The sequence below is a fragment of the Periplaneta americana genome, chromosome 9 (assembly GCF_040183065.1).
Source record: "Periplaneta americana isolate PAMFEO1 chromosome 9, P.americana_PAMFEO1_priV1, whole genome shotgun sequence".
Taxonomy (NCBI): domain Eukaryota; kingdom Metazoa; phylum Arthropoda; class Insecta; order Blattodea; family Blattidae; genus Periplaneta; species Periplaneta americana.
The window spans coordinates 62839593-62861847 of record NC_091125.1 but is presented as its reverse complement, the minus strand read 5'-3'; the positions used below and the strand labels follow the sequence as shown (position 1 = coordinate 62861847).

General features: G+C 35.5%; 1 protein-coding gene across 4 annotated transcripts in view; it reads left to right on the top strand.

Annotated features, from left to right (window-relative positions):
* Positions 1-22255, top strand: part of LOC138706004 (uncharacterized) — an 843117-nt gene that overhangs the window by 266210 nt on the left and 554652 nt on the right. For all 4 annotated transcript variants that reach the window (XM_069834880.1, XM_069834875.1, XM_069834881.1 and 1 more), the window contains exon 2: positions 9178-9227. The gene's annotated coding sequence lies outside the window, so the exon portion shown is untranslated. The remainder of the gene's footprint in view (positions 1-9177; positions 9228-22255) is intronic.

Genomic DNA, 22255 nt, shown 5'->3' with positions numbered 1-22255 from the left:
CTTTAGGGAGACCGAGACGCAGATAGGAGGATAATATTAAAATAGATTTGAGAGAGGTGGGCTACGATAGTACGGACTGAATTAATCTTGCTCAGGATGAGGACAGATGAAGGCAATGAACCTCCGACTTTTCTAAAAGCGATTTGTAAGTAAATAAGTAAGTAAGTAAGAAATTGTCCGCCTCCTTGGTCTTGAGGTAGCGTGCTGGACTCTTGATCAAGATGGCCCGGGTTCTATTCCCGGTCGTGAAGTCAGGGGGATTTAATTCGGACCTCTTCACGGGGACTGGTTGTCTGTCCATTATCCCAGTGTGTGTGGTGCCTCGCAGTGGCCCCCGGGTACACTGACCCAGCAAACGGGGGAGTCCTGCAGTGTGTGAGTTTGTCCAGTAGAGTTGTAGATCTAGGCGCAATAAGCCTCAGACTGCGATGTCGAAATTAGTAAAAAAAAAAAAAAAAAATGAAAAAGGAAAAGAAATTAGGCATTTTTATTCTAAGCTAATGACGTAGCTAATTGCTAGAGCACTAACAACCAAATTATTCTATCATTCTCCTTTGTGTGTAAGCGGGATGTAAGATTACTAAAAATTTATTTAGGGATACAAAAAACTCAACACTGAAGTTTAAATCGATTCAACACTCAAGAATGTATTAAGTCTGTTCATCTCGATGTGTTACTTCCAATTGTAGAAGTTAACTCTTTATGTTACAGGCGAATGACATCATAGCTAAGTGCCAGGTCACTAGAAAGAAGCTCCCTTTGTGATATTTCTTTTGTGTGTGGTAAGAGAGGCGCAAAGATTTATTCTTTTGGCAAGGCATTGGAAAAAGTCGCGAGTGAAATGCAACATACAACACTAAAATTAACGTGTGGCTGGTAACAGGCAACAAGCTCTGTTATTCCTATGACGTAAGGCGTCTTTGCTAAACATGCAACTCTCTGATGCTGTGTTCTCAGTCCGAAGAGAAAAAGACACAAACCACACCCATGCTTTCTGTTTACACCATATTAAAATTTTTAAAACCTTAATATATTCTCTTACTGGGGTATATTAGATTATTTTCCCTTGAGAAATCAATGTTAGAATCATTATAAAGCATTATGGAAATTAACAAAGTGATAAGACAAGTTCTTAATTATGTAATATTAAAAATTCTCATTGAAACTTCGATATCGCTACTCACCACACACGGGACTATTATCTGAATTGTGTTGATTTATTTCATGATGAAATCAAATTGAGAACTGGTATAACTTTACAAATATATACGTGACACAAATTATTATCACGTTTCATACACTCTTTACCATAGGTGGCTCTAGGAATGATTATCACAGTGCCGCCAATATCTGGAAAAATAAATAAGCGAGTTTTCTTAAGGCCGAAGATAAACTGCAGGTTAGATTTGGTTTGTTCAGGCTTTTGGTTTTCCTTGCATATTTTTTTTTTCGTAGGCAACTAGATAGGTAGAAAACGAGTTTTCGTAAGATCGAAGATCGGTGACAGGTTAGGTTTGTTTGTTCAAGTTTTGGCAACTTTTTTTAAGTGATCCACATCGGTCTCTTGATTGGTGTGCTACCAATTTGAAGTTATGTTCAGTAAATTAAGTTTTTTTTCTTCCCGTGTGTGATGCTTAGCGGGATTAAATTTCACCAATTAACTGTGGCTGGATTTAGTGCAGTAAAGTACCGGAACATTTCCATGCTTTCACAATTATAGGGGCCTATTCATTTGTGTAAAAATAAGAAGAAATCTATGCGTTGCTGAAAAGAAAACATTTTCGTCAATTTTATACATACATATACAGTATTTTCAGTATTTCTGATTCCGATAAATGTATGTCTATTTACTAGTATTATAGTCTTTTTTTACACTATCATCCACGTCCACAAAGAATTTAACATATAAGCTTACATACATGCATACATAGACACATATATACATAGGCCTACATGCATGCATGCATGCATGCATACATACATACATACATACATACATACATACGTACTTTACTTACATACATACGTACTGTACATACATACATACGTACTGTACATACATACATACATACATACTTCCTGGGTTCGATACCCCGGCCTCTCTGTGATGGAATTTATAGTGGACAAAGCAAACGTCGCAGATGATTTTCTCGGGGTATTCCCGTTTCCCGTCGTTTCACCTATCACATGCAGTATTTAAAAATATGCTAGTGTGAAGTCTTGGGAGTAATAAGGGTCTCCGAATGCTGATAAATGATTTAAAGCAGCGGTATCCAACTCGTGCTCTTTGTGCTATAGAACTCTTCGCTGCACACGAGCAGAACACGAGAGCAAATCGTCTCAGTGTTTGTAAGGCCAACGTTACTGTTTTTTTTTTGTTCGTGAGTGTACGTGAATGTACACAGTGCTCCGTAAGAGCAGCTGAGTTAGTCACCACTGATTCAAAGGCTGGGAGCAACGGGATATGGTATTTATCAGACACTCTTCTGGGGATGAGATATGTCTCTGGCATGGTTGAAGCAGGATGGTCCAACTGTCAGCCTCGGATTCACTAATACATATATAGGATGTAAGGGGTATAAATGCCATTATTTTAACTGATGATTATTAATGTCATAAGGAAGAAAGAGTCCTTAAATTTTTTTCTAATTGCAATATTTAACTAATTATTAAAGTTTACAATATTAGACGTTTTGCAACGTTTCTGGATGGGGAGGAGGGGGTTTAGAAGTATACAGTACAGCTCAAGTGGGAGGAGGGAGTTTAGAAGTACACAGTAGCCTACAGCTCAAGCGGGTACAGACATACTGCTACAAAACAGATGCTCTGTTATAATGCAGGAGTGGACAATAGCAATACTGTTGTTCACATAAAACGAGCTGCAAGTACAAACTTTCAATCTCATTAATAGAATATAATGGTAAATTTACATTTTATGTAACAATGTTACTCTATTTTTATTGTACGACTAAAAAATAGACAATAAGGTTTTCTGCACAAAATCACACGAACTTTTTTTCTATTGCAACATTTTAATCTCTCCCGTTTCCGTAAAGCAGTATCATTTTTAAACAAATTTCTGGTTGTGTGATTTTTGAGACGGGGTAAGAGACTTCTGGTTTCTAATAATCGTTGAGAAACTGCTACAAAAGTTCGCCAATTAGATAACCTTTTTTGAGAAAAACGTTGACGGTAAATCCTTCTTGCTTCACTTGAATTACGACGACTTTCTTCATAAATTAATAGCATATGATATTTCTAAAATGAATGACATTGTAAGTCCTTTATCGAATACCTGCTACCGAACTGTCATCCGTTCAGCTTAAGAGCAATGGACGGGGAACTTGAACTCAGCTGACTCGTACTTGTCTGTGCAGAGTACTGCCTGCTGAACGTTGCCACGTCTCTCACGCCAGAATATTAACAAATTTAAGCGTGCATTTTTATTGAATTTCACGAAAACTTAAAACACACGAATATTTATTTAAACTAATATTAACTCTTTGCTAGATACATCTAGGCCTCCTGATGTAATTGTTTTCGTAATTTTTACTAACGATATAAGGAATATAACGCAAATAAAATAAAAAAGAAATATTTTTTTCTGGGAAAACTATCAAGTTTTGACCCTATGTTGAATGGACATTTTTTGATTCAATAGACCATCCCCGACAGCTGTGAAAAGGATGGCACTTATATTCCTTACACCAGTGATGCGATGCTTAATAGTAGTTGCGAGCGCGAGCTTTTTTAAGCTCTCTCTAAAGGCGCAGTGCTTTTCTGCCTGAGACACATTGCTAATACGGCAGTAAGGAAGGGACTACAGCACATACAACGTTGCAGACCATGTCAGTTCGGAAGCGAGATTAAAATGAAGATTTCTTTTAATGATAAGTAGAAGGTTCAGTTTTTGTACATTGAACATGGCATTGAAGTGCAGTGTTTAATGTTAAACGTCAGTACGAAACACAACACAAACGCAGATATAGACATTATTCTGAATAAGAGAGAAATTGATTTTAGACAAGACAACACAGGTGCAACTATCATTTAAAGGGACACTGTGGTGAAATAATGCTGAAAATTTATGAAAATCCATATGTAACTACTATCGTAATTATATGATCTAACTATATACGGGTACTGAAGTTTGGCCAAACATACGGTGCGTGAATTGAGAGAATTTTTTTTTTTTTTTTTGTCTTTTCATGCTGTTTTTGTGACTTTAAAATTTTAAGCAGTTTATTGCATAAAAAAGCTCCTTGAACAATAATTATTCTCATATAGGACTGAAACTTCTCACCGAGGTCAATTAAATGTTGATAAATAAAATTTAATTAGCATTTGTATGAAATATTAAGTTCCTTCGGGGATTATTCATATTGCACTTACATTAAATTTGATATGCTGTAATGGGTAATTCATAGAGTTTGAACGTTTATTTGTCTCTGTATTTAAACTGAGCTCTAAAACCTAATTAATTTTTATTCCCATAACTATTTTCAAGATTTTGAACAAACATGAACTAAAAAGTTTGACAATTTTGACGCAAAGAGCCTTTTTAATGACGTCAATATAGAATATATTAAAAAAAAATACAATTTCAAAACTATTAGACCTAATGCATCAAATTTTGTACAGATTGTATAGATCTCTTTATGTACAGTAGTTTGCATTTCACAGATTTTGGATGAAAATTGTGGAAATTTTAAAAATCATACGTGTCTTCTTAAATGATTGACTCCAATGATTGGCTCTTCAATAGCATAATTTAATGAATTTGCTTTTCCGCGTTATGTGCATCCCACAAATCACTCTAAGAAAACTCATTACATAACCATGACTGGAGAGTAGCCTATAGACTACATTTTCACAACCACACAATCAATATATACTTTATTTCAATCGTTATTCTCATTATTTTTTAAACAAATGCTCAAAAGTACTTGCAGATCACACACGTGAAGCAGGTACTCCTAAACAATGGAGTGAAGTATTTACAGAATAAACAGCTACTTTTCATATGAAAATGGTCTACAAACAATTAACTTCTTCTCTTTCTCTTTTTGTTCTCTCCTCTCCTTTGCGATTTCTTTACATATGTACATATGTATTAAGTAATTATTACATAGACAGAAATTTAGTAACGCAAGTTATTGTAATAATTACTGCCTTTATTCGCTGCATGTGCATGCAAATCCCTGTGTCTACGTTGGGACGCTATGTAGTGGATGCGCTATGTGCTCGTGATCAAGATCGAGCTCTTCTACCGTGATTGAGAGCTAATATCGTCTCATCCCTGCCTTACACCCTGTATAGTTAGGTTCTAACTCATGTCAAAATTCACATTAGTCTTATATAATCTCATTAATGTTGAATGAGGTTTCTAAATATATGTAATATCGTCCAATGAAAGTAAATATAATATAAATACTTTGAAAATTGATTCGCTTTATATGTATACAACGTTCAGGCGAGTAGCATCAACATTGTGTCGTTTTCTAATCGCGTGTAGGATATTGATGTGTATCCTCTGTCAGTATGAAGTTTTGTGTTATTTAGTTTGTAGATTCAACACTGTGCTGACTTAATATCAAGAAATACCGACAATTGGCCCGTATAGTTGAGGTTGGAAAAATAAATGCCTTGGACTCCGGGTAAATTCTATTCTATTCTATCAGTTACATGACAGACCCGAGACTGGTGGAAGCAGACAGATAATGCAAATTGGCAATCAGTGTTAGTGCTCAATTTGCGTGAAAAAGTCTTAATGAGATGTTTCTGAGATATTCTGTTAAGAACGGTTTTCATTTTCAAGGGCGGGTAATTAGCTGTAGAGGCAAGGAGAGCACGAAACTTTTATGTGTTTTGCGAAGTTCTCGGATTCTGTTCCGTGTAATTGTGTAGATATTAGACATAACGGCAATGATGGAAGTAAATAGGCGGTTCGCACAACCCTACCGAACTGTCACAAACACGCTGTAATGAACCTGTGTGAAAACTTCGCTTCTTGGAATTCTATTTAAGAGGGTGTGGAGCAGAAGCGCTGGTAATGAGCAGACAATGGAGAAAATCCTGGTTGTAATTTCTGAATGAAGTGGAAAACTTGCTGGCACACGTGAAATACAATTAGTTAGCCACGAACTTCATACAGACTGCCAGACTGGATTGCCAAGGTCTGTGAAGATTTGATTCGTATTTTCGTACAGTAGTAACTATAGCCTACTATTATTGAGAACATGTGGAGAACAAAATAGAGATATGAACACTTCAAATAAATCGCATTAAAATTCTTTCGACGCGGCTTCTATTATTCTATAACTTGATCAGGTATATGCATGGATTTTTATTCTTATAATCAAATAGACGGTGACATAAGAACTGCATATTTTATTCTCAATAATAATGATGATGATGATGATGATGATAATAATAATAATAATAATAATAATAATAATAATAATAATAATAATAATAATCGTCGTAGTCTTCCTAACAAGTATTAGGCCAAGTGGCCTGTTACGGTCTCAAACTAGAATTTTCAGTTCATCTCTTCTTTGGACGGCCTAGAGATCTTTTGCCATACGGATGGTAATGAAACAGTGCTTTTGGAATTCTGCATCGATTCATTCGTTCGAGATGACCCTTCCATTGAAGTTGATATTTGCTGATGAACTGCATAATGGATTCTATTTGAAGTTCTTGCATTATGTCCTCATTTTTTTTATGATTCCAGCGAGTATATCCAGCTGTTGCTCTCATAAACCTCATCTCACTTGCTGTTATTCTACAGACATCTTTATTCTTCATAGTCCACGCTTCACTACCATAGCTTAATACTGGCTGTGCTAAGGTTTTATACAAGCCTATTCTTGTGTGTCTTTGTACTAGTGAAGGTTTCATGATTTTATTAATATCCCCATTGTTTTATTATATTTACATATTTTTTCAGCAATATCTACTTCATCATAAGGTGATAGTGTATAGCCAAGGTAATAATAATAATAATAATAATAATAATAATAATAATAATAACAATAATAATAATAATAACAATAACAATAACAACAACCTAAAAGATTTCATAAGTTACCGCCGTAGTTCAATCCGCTAAGGTACTTACCTGTCGATCAGGAGTTTCGCTCGGGCGCGGGTTCAATTCCCGCTTGGACTGATTTCACAAGAGGATCCCTGCGAGGGGAGTACGTTCCTTGTGGGGTAAGAGGAGAGAGTAAGCCAGTAACTCAGCGTTCTTGAAGGATCAGGTGGATAGGGGTGGTGTCATTGGCCGGCTGGGACAAACAAGACTCAATCATTGGCCGGCCGGTTCCGTGTCGGGTTTGGTTGTAAGAGTGGGGAAACAATTCGCATTCCTTGCTCGGATCTTCTCGTGAAATGCGGACAGTACCTAGTTGGGCTTTTTCCTAGGTTTTTTCCAACCATAAGGCGAATGTAAGATAATTTATGACGAATTCTCGGCCACATCTCGCTATATACAATATTTTATGAGTCCTTTTTCTGGTGTTTCTGTTGTTTTAGTGTAATCTGTAGGATTTTCCTTTCCAGCTTCTCTTATGTTAAGAACTTTCTTATAAATGTGTCTGTGTTTGTGTAACATTTGTGTTCGTTATGCCTATGGAGATATATCACATTATTGGCAGCCAAAATCTATTAAATATAAGTCAATCTGGAGTAACGGTTATCATGTCTGACCGTGAAACGAGCAGGTCCAGGTTCAAATCCTTGTTGGGACAAGTTACATGATTGAGGTTTTCCCCGTGGTTTTCCCTAAACGCATTATCGGTTTTCTCATAAATTTATCGACTTTTTTTGGAATTATTGTCATTATGAACAACAACAAAATCCACACTAGAAAACTCCGATAATTTCCGAGAGATGGCGCTACTGAAGGTGGACAGTTACATAATTGTGCAACCTTACTCAATACCTTGTTCTAATTGGCTGGACTGGAATTCGAATTCAAACTGTTTAATATGCAGCACCAAATTCAAAATGCAGCGTGTGCGAACGTGAGACAGACGGGAGGTTTATCTACTACTGTTTTAATATTGTTCTTAATGTTCTCCAAAGTAGGAGAGCAACTCCCACACTGAAAGGGAACCGTCTGACCCCAAACGAGTATCAAAACTTTTATTTCTATATTTTGAAATGGAAAGAGAAACAAGGATTTAATACCGATGTGACATTTATTTATGTCTGTGATTTCTATGCACAATCTAGTGCTGACATTCTGTTTTCTTATTATACAGTATCTTTTAGTGCATAAAAATTCTGTCCCTATAATCATCACCATTGTTGTTTGGAATGTTGGAGAGAAACAATAACTTGCAATGGAAACTTACTATAGAAGGATTGTAACAAATCAACTGTGAAGTTTGTTGAAACTTGTAACATTCTAAATACGGTTTACTTACATTTAAAAATAATTACAAGTTCTATTTATTTACATTTAAAAATGATTACGTTGTTAGGTTGAAAAGAGCATTATATCTGTATTCTGGAATGAATCCTAGGGCCTATATAAAATTAGAATAATTGAATCGTGTTCCAATATCAAATACTCAACCATGTCGAGTTCACTTAACTCTTTACCACTATATCATTTAAGTTCCGTTGCCTCCACCATTATTTTGATTTAGGTTAGGATCTACATCATGTGGTTTTTAAAATGTATTGTTTATTGTTGCAATTTTACATTTATGCTTTTGACTGTTATGATGTTAACTTCAATGGTAAAAAAGAATAACATTAAAATTTAAGTAATTTTATTGTAATACAGTAAATGTACGCCTGAAAATGCAATTTGCTTATGGAATAGCGATATATCGATATATTTCCTGCGATATATATCGTTTATCGAAATATCAATATATCGGTATTTAATTTATTTCCTCCATCACTAACCAGAAGGCCTTCAGCCCTTCAGAAATAGGCCAATCAAAAAAAGGAAGGGCAAGACATGAACTTTTAAAAACTTGGATACTAACGGGTTCAGCAGTAGATGAATGATTAATAGGTCTACGGGTTTTCTTTAAAATTAGTGTCTGGGTAATTTTTCAAAATAGAGGCAAGGCATTGATTTTAGAGGGTTGTACAATTGTAATTTGGCCTATAAACTATTGAATAAATGTAACTCTGAAACTTTTTCGTTTTCAGAAGTGTGATAATTAGAAGAATGGATGCTGCCAGTCCTGCTCGTAGTAACGGTATGTACGCACCAGAAAGCAAATTTCTCTATCTCCCTCACATGCAACGAATTTATAGTTTGTGTTTGAAATATGTCTTGTCGCATGGACATTAAATTGTGAACCGGTACTGTACTTTCATAATTTTAGTGAACGAAATATTGTAAAGGGAAAGTTTTCTAAATAACAACACAAACTATTTCTATTTGGGTTTTGATTCAACCTGAGAAGGTTATTTGACAGTATTTACTAACTACTCTATATGCAGTAGTGACAATGTTCTTCTATCATTAGAGCCTTCGTATTTTGATCAAAATATAAACTTATTTTAAAGAGATTTGTTGAACTGCATGCATTAACATTTTGAAAATAGGTTTGATGCATATGGTATTACTCTTTCGATGTTCATTCAGTCAATATCAACAGTTATTTTAACTATACCTACAATTTATAATTTTTATATTAGAACTTTTTCCATTAAGTCGTATATTTGTTAAATTTTTTGAAGACAGATTTTATGCATGTATTTTGATTTTACCACACGTGTTTTTTAAAATTAACTATTGTAATTATTGTCTTTTTCTAACACATAGGCCTATTTATTGCTTCCAGTGCATCTTATTGTTTCCCTATCAGTCTTATAATTTAGTAAATAAAGGAAACTGTTTTAAAAATAGCAATTTTTATCACAAACGAAGTAACAGAGATACAAAAGGAATGTCTTGGTTTGTACCAAACCTTAAAATATTATATGATACCACCTGATCATGACGTCACAACATACACCCTCCAGTCAAACAGTTATTCACTTTTATCTAACCGTTTAAGTTTTCCGCATCCATAAAAGTGGCTATCTTCTGAAATGTAAAATTGAATAACTCTCATAATCACTGACTTCAAATGAAGCTGAAAATGGTTAGTTTCAGTGGTGTTATGTACAGGAAACGTGTTCCCGTAAAATATACTTCATTACTATGGTGAATCAGAACTGTAACATTGTCTTACATAAATCAAATCGACGGCCCAGTTCAAAATGGAAACAACTCAAAATTTAAAGTTTAGAGAAACCTGCATTTTAAAGATTTATGTTTCTGTGAAAAATAAAATATCATTGAAATTACTACAAATTCTATTAATGAAGTTTAATATAGGCTATAGTACAAGCTGCAGAGTGGTGTTTGTCAATTGGATTTTTCACAGCAACATGAAGCTTTAAAATTCATACGATGAAAGAGTAATGGAATGGAGAAAAATTCTCTCCAGCACCGGGATTTGAACCCGGGTTTTCAGGTCTACGTGCTGATGCTTTATCCACTAAGCCACACCGGATACCCATCTCGGTGTCGGACAGAATCGTCTCAGTTTAAGTTCCAACTCTTGGATTCCCTCTAGTGGCCGCCCTCTGCACTACGTCATAGATGTCTATGAACGTAGGACTGAAGTCCACATATGTGCTGAGGTGCACTCGTTATGAGTGACTAGTTGGCCGGGATCCGACGGATGACGCAGAATATCTGCATGGAAATATGATATGTACTTCGGTACATTAAAATAATATATATGATATGCGTAAATCACTTCGTGATTTAAGACGGCGCTTATTCCGTCGGATCCCGGCCAACTAGTCACTCATAACGAGTGCACCTCAGCACATGTGTGGACTTCAGTCCTACGTTCATAGACATCTATGAACTACGGCGGCCACTAGAGGGAACCCAAGAGTTGGAACTTAAATTGAGACGATTCTGGCCGACACCGAGATGGGTATCCGGTGTTGCTTAGTGGATAAAGCATCAGCACGTAGACCTGAAAACCCGGGTTCAAATCCCGGTGCCGGAGAGAATTTTTCTCCGTTCCATTACTCTTTCATCGTATGATGACGCAGAATATCTGCATGGAAATATCATATGTACTTCGGTACATTAAAATTATATATATACATACATATATATATATATATATATATATATATATATATATATATATATATATATATACTTAAAATTCAGGTTTCTCGAAACTTTAATTTTTGAGTTGTTTCCCTTTTGAACTGAGCCGTCGAAATTTGGAACATTACCACAAGTGTGGTAGCAACAAACCGCCAAATAGTGTACAATAACCTAAAAGAAAATTAAGAGAAACTGAAACATTTCTTCGTGAAGACTAGTGATAGTCATATTATGCGAAGTTTTGTATATGAGGACGAAAGGTGCACATTATATTTATGCCCTTGACGCAGTTTTCACTGTCTCGGTGACGCACATTATATATGTTCGTGGCGCAATACACTTTATCTGGGTGGGAATGTATAGTCAACCATGACACAGTTTACTGACTGCAGTGAAGATGTCTTACAGAAAGAAGAATTAAAATACAAAGAAACGCCAGCAAGTCAGATATTTTCGTTGAACCATTTAACGTTCCCTCAATTAAGGATTGTCAATTTCAATAATAAGACGTAAAGTATACATGAATCCCGTGTGGTGGTTACTGTGAGTCATTAGAATAAATGAAACTTCTGGAACAAGTAGGGCTATAAGATATGCCGCTAGCTGATAAAACAGTAACACATTGATAGCCTATTAGATTGGAACTAAATCGAATTTATGGACAGGTGGATGGGCTGTAGAGAAAAAACGTATCATTTTGGACTTTTAAGACTGCAGCGATTTCTAATGCTCGAATCAGGAAAACAGATATCACTTTCTAGAATTGTTGTGAGATTCTGAAAAAAAAATTATACAGAGTGGAAGTGAAAAAGTCATGCAGATTGAAAGGGGCGGTAGGGTATGCTTAAATGAACAGAAAACCTATATTACGTTTTGTGATTAAATGCACGGTTAATTAAGATATTAAGTTGGAAGATCCAACAGTCTGGCAACATCGCCGCTAATACAGTCCCCTTTCTTCTTTTAATATACTAGATGTAAGAGGTTAACGAACTCAGCCTACGTCAACTGCCTCCCACTTCCCTCTCTGGCTAGAACGTTGCAATCTGGTTGCATCGTTCAGTGGCTTGAAATTAATAGTTTTTAAGTAAAATTTTCATGAAAAGAGTACACTTTATTGAAACACGCCAGAGAGATAAATGACACTTTATTAGATTTTCTATCGATATAGACAAAAATCACGATCCTAGTAGCCACCGGCGTGGCTCAGTCGGTTAAGGCGCTTGCCTGCCGGTCTGAAGTTATGTTCGGGCGCGGGTTCGATCCCCTCTTAGGCTGATTCCTGTTTGGGTTTTTTCCGAGGTTTTCCCCAACCGTAATGTGAATGCAAGGTAATCTATGCCGAATCCTCTGCCTTATCTCGCTATCACCAATCTCATTGACGCTAAATAAGCTGGTTGTTGATACAGCGTCGTTAAATAACCAACTAAAATAAAAAACGATCCTAATTACCGAATAAGAGGGTGTTAAACATTTGGAAAATAGAGACATTTTATGAGAAAACTATAAACTTTACAACAATATTAGTATTACACTTTTTTGTTACATATAACACAGGCTATACGCTCTCAAAATCTGGAGGATTATTTCACTTCCATTCTGTATGGGCCTACAGAATTAAAGGGAGTTAAAATTTACGGAAGATGCGGAATTCTATTCAAAGTGTGAGGTATCCTGGGACAAAAGTGTGATAAAGTGACTTAATTGGAGGCTTACTTCTCATCTCACCTCAAATTGAATATAATTTAATCTTCAGTAGAATAATTACAAAAAAAAATTGTTGCAACTCAAGTTACAGACTGTAGGGAACAGATATTCAGAAGGGAAGAGGAGAAGATGACTACATTAACGGTCGTAATGTAGTATGTGGAATGGAAATTGATTGGAGTTTATCGTTTAAATACATAGGCCTACTTAATTAAATTTTAGATAATGCTTTTCAATACAATTTTACAGTGATATTAAATATAAAATAATTTGACCTCATTTCAGGGTCTGGATCAATCACGGTAGCTTCACGCATTGGGAGCGCATGTACTGATGGGTTACACAGCTTTTTCTCTTACTAACCTTCATTATTCGCAGTTTTACACAATGGCCCTGTGTAACCACACATGACGAGAAAGAGACGGATTATCCCAGTGGCATTATTGGTTTGATCATCGGGTCAAGTGAAATTAATTATACGCTTCGAATGATTGTCTACACTGGTGACGCTTTGCTGTAAAATGTAGGAATGCCAGTCGCATCAATTACACATAGTTTGATTTCAATCTGATTAAAGACTCGGCAATTAACAACGTTTATCAATCATTGTTCATAAAGTAGCGGTGTTTGATCAATTATTACGATAAACAAATCTGGAATCTGAACCATATTTGAGACCTCTTGTTTAAAATTCCATGCATAGACTAAGCAGGACGAATCCTTGTCGGTGTTAAAAATGGCTTTATTCTAGCCACTAGATTTGAGGCTTACAGGTTCAAATGCGACCAAGAAAGATTTAAGCACGATACAAATATTCAGCAAGTAAGTTTCCCTTCGGAAAGTGAAAAATTTTGAGATACAAATATTCAGCAAGTTTTCCTTCGGAAAGTGAAAACTTTTGAGTGGTTCGTGTCAAGGAACCTTGTGTCTAGTGAGAAGGTTCCATAAAAATTACTGACAACCTATCAGTGATCTTAAATTCCAGCTATATTAATCATATCTTTCAGCGTCGTTATTTCATGAGAAATAATGAATTCCGCCTGAATGTACCTAAATTCAGAAATTGAATCCTTCACACCACCTGATTTTCTGAATTCCGGAAGGTCTTTGTCGGTCCTAGCTGGAGATGTTCTGAACCAATCATCCAAATAAACAAAACAAACAAAAAAGAACATACAAGCTCAATAGTACACCAGTACTTTTAACGTTCTCTTCCCAATTCATCTTCACTATCATTAAAAATTTGTCCAATTTATTTAACTCTCCCATATTATATTTTCTTATATGATATATGATATTTATTTGTCATTCAACTTTACAATTCACAGTTATGGTGGACCTTCACATTTCTGTTTTTCGATCCACCATCCCTTTAATACATATAACTCTTTTCTATTAGTGTATTCTTTGCCGAGAATTTCTTGATTACTTTCTAATGTTCTGTTATGACTGAATTGCTATATGTTCTTCCCCCTCTATCCTCTTCTATTCTCTCCCTCCTACCTAGACTGTCCCCCTTCCATTTCTCTCTCACCTATTAAATATTGCATACTCCTTCCTAAATAATTTGCGTTATTTATTTATTTTCTTCTCTACCCTCAAATCCTACCTACTCTTAATCATTGTTTTCCCGCTATTTTCTCGTACATTATTTGCTGACTTTTCCGTTTACTCTATTTTACAACATTTACATCACTTTTTTTTCTATCCTCTGTTTATTTACATATTTATCTCTTTCTCTTCACTTCACGCCTAAATTTACTATTTTATTGCCTCTTTCCATATGTTTCCTTAAGATAATTTCCCTTGTTCTCATGCCTACGAATGATATTAAAATAGGTCTAAATCTTCCTTTCCCAGTTCTATAAGTCTGTTCAGTATGGCCCACTCTCACATCGATACCAAAAATCTTATCGCACACGTTACATACAGTCTCATATGTATCCATTTCTTATTCATGACCCTCTTCTTCCACCCCGAAGAATATTAAATTCTTCTTTCTTTGTTTATCTTCATAATATTTGATTTTCTCTTTCATTTGCTCATTATCCCGTACCAGATAATCAATCTTCGCACTGATGTTATCTATTCTGCACTTCAAACTTTCTGATGCTATATCCACTTGATTCTTCGAGTTTCCTGTACTGTTCTGCATTTGTAGCCCTCCATTCCTAGCTTCATTTCTCCCCTTCTTTATCACTTCTCGTTATAGCACTTCCATTTTCTATTGTACCTTCTGCTCTATCACTCTCTCTACGCTGATCAGTCTCCGCTCCTTCAGCACACGTCCTTACTCGGCTAAAACTCGCTGATGATTGATTTTCTTATATGGTACATATCTATTCACATTAAAAAACTTATTATTTATCCATTTTCCCCTTGCATTATCTGTTACTTGACATTCTAATAATATAAGGAACGCGTCTTCTCCCATACCGCAAAGGGGGCAGATATCCTTCTCTGTGGTACCCCTCCTGTTTTTATATTTCCATATTCCTAGTCTCCACCAAGCTAAGCCCATCCCCACTTTCCTATTATTTATTCTGACATATTCTTCTTGTTTCCATGACGTTTTAATGTTCTTATAGTTACTTAATGTTCTTAATTCGTTGAGATTTTGATCTAATTAAGAAAACAGTTATTATTTAATAAAACTTTTTGTATTAATTTGTCCAAATAAGTGTGAGATCAGGAAACAGCATTGAAAGCTCCATGGTACTTATCAATCTGACTTCAGTAGAGTAGTTCAGGAAATTTAATGTTCACAGATTTAAACCATCGTAAAATCGATAGATTTTGATGAGTGTAATAGTCGTGCTAACTCCAAGTCATGGTGACGAACTGTGTGGCCCTCTAGTATAGCTGGAAGAAGGTAATAATTTGCGTAAGTTGTAAAACAAAAGTTATAAAGAGGTCCTTTCTAGTCATTACTACACTGTAATCAAATATCTCCGCGAACCAACATTTTGATAGCCATTATGTTAAATGCCAGCTAAGAGAACAATGTTTTAATACTTTCCACGTTATGGTGTTGTTATCTGGTGTGTAGCTTGAAGAGGAACCAAACTAAGACATGTTACGCAAATGACGTAATTGCCAACTAGCCTTATTCGGAAAATAACAAATTATCAAGGCGATTTAATAATTTGCTGTGTCTATCATGATCTCCTTAAACATCTCAATATCTGTAAAGAAATTAAATATTGGCTGTGAATCAGTGAAATATAATAAATACTATACATTATATAACTGTTTAAGAGCGAGACTTTCCTCCGTTATGTCCTGTACAGGTCTGTGAGCATTGTATTCTCAGTTAGCGAGGTTTTCAGCCGAAGCAAGACCATTAACTGAAACAGAGTGTAATAAAAACAAGAAACATTATATGAGCAAATAGACATTTCTGCTACAGCAATCTACTTTATTATTCTTGCATCGCGAATTGTTATTTACACTGTTAATTAACATTTTGTTGCTTAGGAATTTTTTCTTTGATATAGCCTATACATAGAGTATATGCATATCTTTCAACCACTGTTCTTTCAAACCAACGTTCTTGGTTACAAACTCATTTGACTTTTTTCGATCCTCGTCAGTTGACTAAGAGATTTATTTACCTCATTTGTCTTTGTTGTTCACATTAACACTTATATAGAAATATAAAACTTTCTTAAAATTAAAACATTAAAAGTATTTTAAAATGTTAGAAACGGTAAGATACCTTAACGACAGACGGGTCTGTTCGACACCGATTTAGTGTCAACTTCAGTGTGTCTCAAACTACTGTGCTCCAGCTCGTCTTGATTTTCGGTGATTGCTGTCATCAATGGTGGAGGTGTGCTGCCCTTATGGTGATGTGGAGTTGTTTGTATGTCGTGTAGCATGAGATCAAATAATGTATGTGTATTTAATTGTAATTGTGTATTCAGTATATGTTGTGAATATATTATTGTGTGCTTGTATAGGCTATTTCGTATTGTCCTAATATGTTTAATTGTTGGCATGTTGGTATAATGTGTAGTATTTCCATTTATATGTTCCTATATTATTGTAGTTTTGATTATTGTTGGTAATGTGTTCTGCGTAATTTTGCAGTATGTGATGTATGGTTTAGTTATTGCTTTAATGTGCTCAATGTATTATACATAATATAGGACAAACACACATACTAGATACTGACATAACAAACACGCAGAGAAAATAATATACTTGCATCGATACGTAGATGATACAATAGTCCTATATAATGACAACAAAAGACAAATATAAAACCTACATCTACAATTAAACAAAGTACACGCCAAAATATATCCTAGAAATATGTAGAACATAACCAAACTATAAATTTTTAGACATCACAATTACCAAAATAAACAAGTACGAATTTAAGATATACAGGAAACCCATTACTCCCTCAACACACTTCATCAAACCATTCCATACAACATAAACATGCAACTTTCCTTACAGTGACGCACATTAATAAATAGCAATGTACAATGGCAAATACATTCAAGAGCTAAATGCAATAAAATATATAGCACAAGACAACGGATAGAACTCTAATATAACAGACTCACTAATAAAAAAGGCAAAACAGAAACATAACAAACCAACACAAACAACACACGAGAATAAATAACATAACATTAACATATCATATACCAATACACACAAAATTGCAGCTCCATTCAAAAAACTAAAATACAAGATAGCATATAAAACAAATAACAAAATACAGAAATATCTAAGCAATCACATGAAAAAAAAATAAATAAAATTCAATAATTCACAAATTAAAATGCAATAGCTGTCCAGATTTCTACAGTATATATGACAGACTGGAATATTATTTCAAATAAGATACAGTGAGCACATTAAATCAATAACTAAGTCATGCATCAAATCAAATTACGCAGAATAGATTATCAACAAAAATCACAACTACAATAATATACAAACAGATACAAAAATACTAGGGGTCTACACATCATACCAAAATGCCCATGAAATGGAATTTGAATGAAATTTACGGGGGGGGGGCACTATGGCCCAGCACTGTGGCCTATTACGATCTATTGCGCTAATCCTCAAGCTAGGCACATTCCCAAGCCCACAGCGACCGACTACACTAAGGTTCGCCGCGTACCCAGTTTTCGAGAAGTCAACCTCGCTCGTACCTATGCCAGCCCCTACTCTGCGGCGCCAGTTGACGATCGGAGAATGCTATGGAATGATGACAAGATGGAGAAATGATGACGGAATGATATAGATGCCTAATGTGGGGAAAAACGAGAGAACCAAAGAAAAACCGGAACTACAACCTTTTCCGCCACAAGTGTCACTATGGATTTTTCATTGAAAAATTCCAAATCTGACCGGGACTCGAGTCTGGGCCGCCTGCGTGGTAGGCCGGAGGTCTGAGAACTCAGCCACCGCAGGGGTAAAATGCCCATAATGAAACATATTAGAATACGAAATATGCAAGCACACAATAACATATCCACAATTCAGTACACATATATTATTCGACCTCATAATACACGACATAGAAACAACTCCCCACCACCATAAGAGCAGCACATTCCCACCACTGACGACAGCAATTACCAAAAATCAAAACGGGCTGGAGCAGCAGTAGTTCGAGACACACTGATGATGACACCGAAGCGGTGTCGAAACGGGCAGTCTGTAGTTAAGGTATAGGCCTATTACTTTATTTTTTTTATTTTTTATTTTTTTTTTTACATTTTGAACACTTTTAACGTTTCAATTTTAAGAAAATTATATATTTATTTCCTTTTATGGAGATTGAATGTGTTTACCCTGTCCTATGTTTATCCTTTGACGTCTTAAACGACGATGTTTCTTTTCTTTTCTGTGTTGTTAACTATAATCTTTTCACAGGAATTTCTATTTTTAAATGTGTCCTTCAACTACGTTATTTGCGTACCCAAGTGTTGGGATTGCTTTCTGAAAAATAATTGAAAAACAGATCACCGCTGTGGCTCAATGGATATCGCATGCGCTTCCTAACCAGTAGTTCGATTCTCGATGTGATCGGAATTTTGTCCCCATTCCACGGATCTAGATTTTTGTCTCTTGTATCGTACTTATCCTGTGACGTTTCTGCTGTGACCCTGCATCATGCTAACCATACGGTCAGGGAGGCTGTCATGTAAGAATTTAGTGCTGATACAAGGAAAATGCCAAAATATCGACAAGAAATTAGCTCGTGTAAAGGAGAAAAATAATTGAAAAACGTAAAACATAATAACAACTTTGTATTAGACGGTCTAAGAATTTTTCGAACTTGAGCAAAATGTTCGATTTTCTCTCCATTAGTTGAATTTAGTTAGCATGTTGTTTCCATGTCAGATAGGCAGCCATGTCGCGTCACTCGCTGTGATTGACTTCAACATAATTGTGTGCTGCAAATTTTCATTGAGCGGTGCACGAATCTGGAAAATTTTCCAATCTGTATGCGAATCACTGCTTTTTGATGTCGAGTTATTAAAGTTGACGTGTTTCATGTTATTTCGTTCTCCACTTCACTACTCTTCTACGTTTGTATGTCAAATACTGAAGCAATAAAACAAATTAAGCAATAATGGCTTTTACTGTACAGGCATATTTTATGTAAATTCGTTAGCTTATACGTTGGTATCAGCTAGAGGTTCATTTAACAAAACCTACGTGTACTGTCACGGATGGATAGTTGTCTGTCGTCCATCATCGGATCTTTAACTACATTACAATGACAGTACAATTTCTCTCATCCGTTCCACTTTATGAATGACAGTGAATGAATATACAGGCTGCGGAAAAAATACGTACAAAAGTTTGAGAGTAAGAAGTTAGCAGAAAACTAAATATTTTAAGAATAGGAGCAAGTGGTCTAAGACGTTCCACTGTGGCGCTGCGGGTGTCACATCCAAAGCCACAATTTTGGAATATATTTCTGGATGCTCAAGTGGAAAGTAAACTCGCTCACATTAGGAAATAATAACATGTTGGGGCTAGTCAGGAAACAAACTCTCCTACTCCATCCAACAAAAATGCATTTAATACAGAAACTTTACATGTTTTTGACTGGTCAGGTTATCACAGCAAGTTATTTTAAATCACTTATTTTATTAAATGCACAACATGCCTAAAGAAATGTTCAAAATGCGCCCCATTAGTATTTTGACAAGCAACGTAGTGGCCTAAAAGGATTGACACACTCTATGAAAGATCCCAGAAGTAGATTGGATCTCTTCTGCTGCGCTGTATTAAGCTTTGCTCATCTTCGATAGGTGTGCTATAAATCTTGTCCTTCATGGTACCCCAAATAGAGAGGTCAAGTCAGGGAAGCGTGGAGGCCATGCTATTGCACCACATTTGTGACAATTTAAGTATGATTTCCAACATTTATTCTCAACCTCACCAGAATTTTAGACCTTTCCGACATTAATCCTTATATACAATGATTGTATTGTCTTGATTTTATAACATGCAATAATCGTATACAAAACAAGGAACGTGCTTGCTTAGGCGTGTTTCAAATTCACTTCCGCTGTCTGTACTTGAAACACCGACTACATTCCGATCGGCGTCTTATATTCATCTCAGACTAATACAAATATACCGATGTCACGGCCCTAGTCATTAGGTGTGTCATTTGTTCCGTATTTGAGGTCAGAAAAACTTGTCCCACATGAATTCCACACAAAAATATCCCGTATTTTCGGAGATTGTTGTAGGTGGTAAAAGGTTTTGTTTTTCCTTTTATCTGCTGTGTGTGTGGATACGGTGTTGTATAATATTGTGATAAACAGTCAGTTTCTTATCAACATCAATGTCTTTAGAAAGGTGACGACGAAGGAAATAGAAAAAAATTAAACATTTACCTGCTTCTGTATCATTTAAAAGTAATTATATTCCAAATAATAGCTGTGAATTGTTATTGGTACCGTAATTATTGTTGTTGGATTGTGTGCAGTGCGTATGAAGAGGACGAGTAAAGTGTTTCAAACCCAAATTAGTGATTTTTCTTCTCAAGAAAGAAAGAGGACGTGTTGCATTTAGAAAAATAGAACATCATTTATTATTTTGCATAAATACACCCTTTACAGTTACCTCTTCCCAACCTTCATGATTAATGTCCCTTCTAAATTTTATTAATACAAGTAATAAATTAATACTTAGTAATGACAGCTGCAATGATGTAAGACAAAGATAATATATTTCCTTATACTGTACTGTGCTTTAACGTATGTGCTCTGAGATGACGCTCACAGACTTCGCTCTCTCTCTCTCTCTCTCTCTCTCTCTGAAGTTTCTCGTATTTTCGAGTTAAATTTTGCAACTGTTCCCCATTTACATTCTGAAAATCTGGCAATCCTAGATGTGGGTGGGACCTGTAACTTTACTATCTTCCCGAAAGAAGCTATACTTAAAATCTTTTCTTCTGTTCTTGGCCGGGTTTGAACCTGCAATATATGGGTTCAAATACAAGCACAGTAACACTGGGATACCGAAAACGGATAGAGTTTGAAAAAAAGTGCTTGGAAAGAAACGTTTCGATTTTAATGGGGCATAAAAATAACAACGCTCTTGGCTCGTGCTGTTAACAATGAATTCCTTGTGCGTTCAACAGCGGCTCTGTCGGCTTGCAGTTATTTCCGTCACATACAGAGCAGTGATTAATGAGACAAATGACAGAAGGAAGAGCGCAGTAATGTGACAGTGAGAGGCTAGCTTCTCGAAGAGAACGTATTTGTCAAATCCACAACTGTAAGACAATCAATTTATAAGCCTCCATTGGCTTTGCGTGCTGATGGTTACAGGATGTTGTCAAAAGTAGTTAAACTGCAACACTTTATTGCGTATCATATTCACTATAAAAGTATATTCATTCTAGGTATTAACAAATAATTGCCGAACTTGCGAGATATTTTAGCACTACATCCAGGGCCGCTGACAGAATTTATGGGCCCCTATGCAATACTGTACTCAGACCCCCTTGAAAAAGTAACAATTACAAGTTACCAGTTATTCTAACCATAATAATTATTTGAAAAATAAATAAAAGATAACCCCATACACAGATACGAACCTAAAAATATACACTTTCATTATACTGAAAACGTATTCCTAAACATCTATAATTTCTAACTTGCAGTCGAACATTAACAAACAACTCTCCTTGACTTCATTGATGCAAAATCATCAATTATATTAACAAAATTTAAAGACCTAGCAAGATCGTTCTCCAGACTAAGGAGGGCAAGGTTACTCAGTCTTTCTTGACACATTGTTTATGTGAATACATTTTTATTTCCTTATTGTTGCTGAAGGATCTTTCAGCATTAGCAACTGTCACAGGAATTGTATAGAATATTCTAATGGCTA